This window comes from Epinephelus fuscoguttatus, linkage group LG14 (assembly GCF_011397635.1).
Source record: "Epinephelus fuscoguttatus linkage group LG14, E.fuscoguttatus.final_Chr_v1".
NCBI lineage: Eukaryota > Metazoa > Chordata > Actinopteri > Perciformes > Serranidae > Epinephelus > Epinephelus fuscoguttatus.
The window spans coordinates 28,371,102-28,377,284 of record NC_064765.1 but is presented as its reverse complement, the minus strand read 5'-3'; positions in this window follow the sequence as shown (position 1 = coordinate 28,377,284).

Sequence of the window (6,183 nt, the reverse complement as noted above, 5' to 3'; positions counted from 1 at the left end):
AGAGGGGAGGAAGAATGTCTTCATTTTCACCAGGATCAGAATTAATATTCTTGTTATATGTCATCATTAATTTGTTTTCCTGTGTGTCTAGTTCCTGTCTGTGCATCTGCTCTGTTTGTTTTTCCAGAGTGGGTGCTGTCCTACATGAACTGATGTGAGCCAGTCAGATCCAGACAATAAATGCAAATGTTGGAACCGTGACATCCATTGAGGAGCTGGAGAGCAAGGCAAATGTTGATTTCACCTCCTGACAGGCTGAGCAAACATGCAATAACAATGTGGAGTAGGCAATTATGTGAGGAAGTCATTCAGTAAATATCACTTTAGCTCCATTCACCATCATTAACAGAGAAATAGAGCAAAATAATGAACAACATTAATACATCATTTAACTCATCATTTACCTCCAGTGGTAACGTAACACATTTCATATTTTTTATTGGATGGAGTGAAAACTATTTCCATTCAGCTATGCATGCAGAGGGCTTAAACAATATTGATGTCTCCCAGGAGGGGATAGATGTAGTTCTCATACTGTTGGTTTTTCCCGGCAGTTCTGCTACTCTTCAGAAGCTGTCGACAAGTTTTCCCTTCAGAATAACAATCACATTTTGCAGTGTACCTCCAGCATCCCAAGGCAGCAGGAACAAGACCACACATTTATTTCTTCGACCAATCAGTGATAACAAAAACTAATACCCTTTTGTGGTGTTGAAATAAAAATTAAATACTACAAAAAATGCACCTCAGATCACTGGTCTCCCTGGGCAGTGTACACATTTAATCATTATTATTATTATTATTATTATTATTATTATCATTATTATTAGCATTATTAAATCCCCATCCCCATAAGTCCTGATAAAACTGGAATGCTTGGTGCCATAATTCTTCTTAGGAGCTCATAAGTCTATTTTAGTCTGATAAAACATTACACAGTTTGGATAGTAAAATTCCCATTCAGTTTTCCCATAGACAATGTTATGTGACAGACAGTTGGAGCTCTTTCACAGCTTGGGTGGGCATGAAACTCTCCAGGTTGAATCATTCATAGCGTACAAAAGACAACTGTGTTAGAAAATATCTGGTGCGTTCATTCAAACACAAGGGTACAAGGGTACAAGCCTGTGTACATAAAAACTTTGCGGAACAAGTTGCCATGGCTCCTAAGGTGCATTTTGGGAGGAAACATCCAATCACAGAACTTAACTCTTTGTGTCTGTTGAGGAAAAAAAACTATTTCCAACTTCAGTCATTTCACTTTTAAATTGTGGGTCAGTTTTGGTTCAATTCAGCAACTATGACACTTTGTTCTCAACTGTAATTTCAATACACTCTGACTGGCTTCTCATCCATGACAGTAAAAGCCAAGAGTCAGTATTATGTACTGTTGTTCACTATGTGAAAAATGATGGACAAAACCTGATTTCGCAGAGACAAAGTTGAAAATATTAAAACTAGTGGCCATGACAGTAGCTTGTGGTGGCTAATGTTAGCTACTGTTCGCTAGCCCAAGATAAACAGTAATGTATAACTGACACTAAGGTTATTTTTGCATCAGTATTGAACAAACTGGACTGTATATTGATTACAGTATATTAATTGTACATTTTCTGCAAATGCTTATCTTGGTACAGGCTCGTGGTCTTTGCTGACATTGGGCAAGAGGCAGGGTACACCCTGGACAGGTTGCCAGGTTATCCCAGGGCTGACACATACAGACCATTCACATCTACGGGCAATTTACCAGCAGGGGTTGTAGCCGATTCCAGGGACCATGGTCTCTGGCACGGACCAGTGGTCACCACCACTAGGGGCGCTAGAGACACTGGTCGCGACCAGCTCATCAGTGGTCAGGACCAGCTGGTCTCTGGCACGGACCAGTGGTCCCTACCACTATGGGCGCTAAAGTTACTGGTCCTGACCAGCTGCACTGTGGTCCCTGTGGTTTGTGAAGTGACTTTAGTATTTTCTCCTCTTTCCAGTCGTTTAGGCAGCACTGTTAGCTGGATAAATGTCAAAGATCATAATATTTTGTCTATAAAATAAACTTGATCAGAATTATTATGATTAATATTGTTATTATTATTGATTATAAAGATCCCTGTGGTCAGGACCAGCTGGTCTCTGGCACGGACCAGTGGTCCCTACCACTAGGGGCGCTAAAGTTACTGGTTCTGACCAGCTGCACTGTGATCTGTTCTGTTGTTTGGACCAGTTGAGTGATCTGTGGAGTGTTTGTTTGTTTGTATTTATTTTAATACAACTTTTCCCTTTTCTCACTGTGTTAGCAGAATAGCCTAAATGTGAGAAGCCATAATCGTTAGTCTATCCAATGTTATTGATCACTATTATTAGAAATCATAATAACAATGATTAAAATAATATTATTAGTCGTTGTTGTATGAGTAATACTATCGATTAGGCAGGTCTGTGTCTTCCATCATCAGTCGACCAGGACTACTTAGCCTAACTCCTTTTTGAAGTTTTCAATTACTTTTTTGATCATACCATGGCTGCATGACCACTGCCTTTAAACCAATGAAATTAAGGAAACGGTTGGTGATTCAGTTCCTGGCCAATCAGGAGCAATTTCCAATGTTGATGACAGGTGTGAATATGGTCTATATTCACTTGGATTCCTTGGATTCCCAGGCCCATTCCAGCAATCTGTATAAGTAATCTTTGACTGTTATTATGTTTTCATTGTTATTTGTGGAGATATGCTTACATAATCGGAATCTTTTTAGATCTGAACCATCTTGTGTGTCTTTGATTATAGCCTAACTGAAATCTCATTGAATATAAGCCCCAAATGTATAAAAACAACAACAACAACAATAAGAAGAAGAAGAAGAAGAAGAAGAAGAAGAAGAAAAAGAAGAATGAATAGCTTGTAAAGCCACCAGAGGACCAATTAGCCAGTTAGAAAATAGCAGAAAAGACAGAGAGAGAATAATGGTTTCTTTAAAGCACTAACGCTGTCATTGGATTACAGCCTCCTCAAAAACATTGATTTTGTCATTGATGTCATGGTGCCAGAGGTAAGTTCCAATTTTAGTTGAACAAAGACATAAAGGTATCCATTACTGTAACAGTTCTACGATTCTAACAGAATTGAGCTTGAGCTTACTGTTACTTGATCACCCATAAATATAATTACATCTGTTAATTAATCTTCCTTGTGTTTTTTTTCCCCCTGTGTTGTCCTGAACTAAAATGTTTTCTTTTATGAAGACCACAATTGACATCCTGGTGAGACTAGAAGGTTTTTCAAGATTTTATGCCGAGAAAATCCTCGGAACGATCATCGAGTGATCAGGTGCTGGATCAATCAAGATTCGACTGTTACTTTTGTTACTGTACTGTGGGCTACTTGTGTTGAATTTTTAATTAAACTTTTACATTTTTGTATTTCCATTTGATGTTCCTTTGTGTGATGACCCTTGCTGTTGAGGCAGCAGCCTCCTGATGTGACTTGGGTTTGTGGGAGGAGTTTTGGTGTATCAGGGGCACCTGGGCCCAGTGTCCTGAGATTATAAAACCCATGATTCATTCATTGTCTCTCTCTCTTCTCCAGCAGACGTCCCATGGGGTGATGTGGCAGCTGCAGTTTAATTCCTTATGCTCAGTTCATGCATTCATACAACATACATTACATCTTACACACATGCACATTGTACACTACTGATAGTACTGATGTTCACATCCCATTTATTCATTATTTTCCTTGTTTCACATTTTGTTCCTTTTGTTAATAAATCTACTTTGTTACACCTCCTTAATTCAGTGTGTCTCCCGTCCTGTCATGGCCCAAAGAGCCAGGTTGTGACACTTTGTCACTCAACTCTACATTTTTTTCCTCCACTACATTTATTTGACATTAGTTTCTAGATCAAGATTTGATACAAAGGGTAATGTCACAAGCTTTTAAAATGCAACACATTGGTAAAGTTTAAACCAGTCAGGAAGACACAGACCTGCATAATCGATAGTATTACTCAAACAACTATGACTAATAATTTAATCATTCTTATTATGACCTCTATTAATAGTGATAACATTGGATAGACAAATGATTATGGCTTCTCACATTTAGGCTATTCTGCTAACACAGTAAGAAAAGGGAAAATTTGTATTAAAAACAAACACTCCACAGATCACTCAACTGGTCCAAACAACAGAACAGATCACAGAGCAGCTGGTCAGGACCAGTAACTTTAGCGCCCCTAGTGGTAGGGACCACTGGTCCGTGCCAGAGACCAGCTGGTCCTGACCACTGATGAGCTGGTCGCGACCAGTGTCTCTAGCGCCCCTAGTGGTGGTGACCACTGGTCCGTGCCAGAGACCATGGTCCCTGGACAGACCACGGAATCGGCTACAACCCCCTCTCCAATTTAGAGTCACCAATTAACTCAACCTGACCTGCATGTCTTTGGATTTTGGGAGGAAGCTGGAGTACCCAGAGAAAACCCACCCTGACACGGGGAGAACATGCAAACTCCACAAAGAAGGACCCCAGCTGGCTGGTAGATTCGAACCCAGAGCCCCCTTGTGAGGTGACAGTGCTAACCACTGCACCACTGCCACCCTCCACCCTCGCCACCCTCAATCATATATTTTTGCTAAAGAAATAACTGCACTTAAAACTTTTCTTTAGAAGAAGGATGTGTACGCCCTATTTTCGACAGGATTTTGCAAAAGATAAATATAGCCTACCAACTGGCTCCCTACTCAACTGGCCTTGACCAAGTCCTAACCCAATGTACTGTGATTAGACATCTACACTGTGGACCATGGTAACTGGCTGCTCAGTGTTAGGTCACATGTTAATAAGCCGCTGATAGCGCCTGTTGGAATTTGTTGTTGAATGTTGAAGTTTTAGACTAATTTGAATTTGCAGTTTGGTCTGGCGATGTCAGGCTAATAGTCTCTGGCACTGGTCTCTGCAACAAGTACAGTTTGCACGGCATTATAAATAGACTTGTTTTTCATCACTGGGATTAAATTGACAGGACGCTAACACTCCTCTTAACAACTATTAGACGGATTGCCATGAATGAAGCTGCAGATATCCACGGTGCCCTCTGATAAGTTTATTCTTTTGCATCAGCTGTGTTTTGTGTGTAGCACTAATTAGCAAATTAGCACACTATGAGACACACTACATGACAAACATTACCTTAGCATGCTAACATTAGCATTGAGCTTAAAGCTATGTTTCAAGAGTGGGCGCTTAGTCCAGTTAGAGTGATTTTTACATGTACGAGTGTTTGTTGTACTCTGAACTGTAATTTTTCCATTTCTTCCCACCATCAAGGACCAACAATTGATCTCAGTGGCGGCCTTTACATAATAAAGATAACTAAGATTCAGAAAAGGTTGAATTAGAAACACATAAAGCAGCTGTTGGTCTCCCACCACTTGTTATTTTATCTGCCTTCTGCGTTAGATTTTTTCATAGGCAATAAACGAGGGCCAGTGGGGTGCTTTTATCACAGTACCACTGAGACTGCAAGCCAAGAAACTATAAATGAAAGATGGACCAGGGAACACTGGCAGACCATAATCGCACAGAGTCAAAAGTGGATGCATGAAAATAAAATGCTTTCCATAAATCCCTAATGCTTAGTGAGAAACTGTGATCTTTGTGTGCGCATTCATAATTTATTTATGAAGCTTGTGGATGGATTGTTTTATTTCAAAAAATAAAGTCATACCAAGCAAAATGTATTTCTATAATGTAAATGCGAATGTAATGTCTCATAAATCCTCAACAGGCATGTCTTTGGTGACATTTGGAAGGCGAGAATATAACCTAAGCAGACATATATCAACCTACTTAGCAGTCAGGCAGTGGTAAGATACAGGACCACTGAGGCTTCATTAACAAATATAATAATGAAAGTAAGTTGTTTGGTGTCGATGTTCTGACTATTTTCAAACTAAAGTGTCATTTTCCATTGAAAAGCAATGCACAAATCCAAAGCCCTCTCTCCGACTCTCTGAGGGAATACTGAGACATATAGAGTTGGAAAATGAAGACAAAGAATATAACCAGCACCATTAATAAATTCTTATGTCAACACTCCCGCGCCAATATGGGGATTACTGTATTCAGTGTAATTCCTTTGGTATAATCCACGCGTTTGTATTCCTGTCCCTCAGGAGAGGATTCAGATC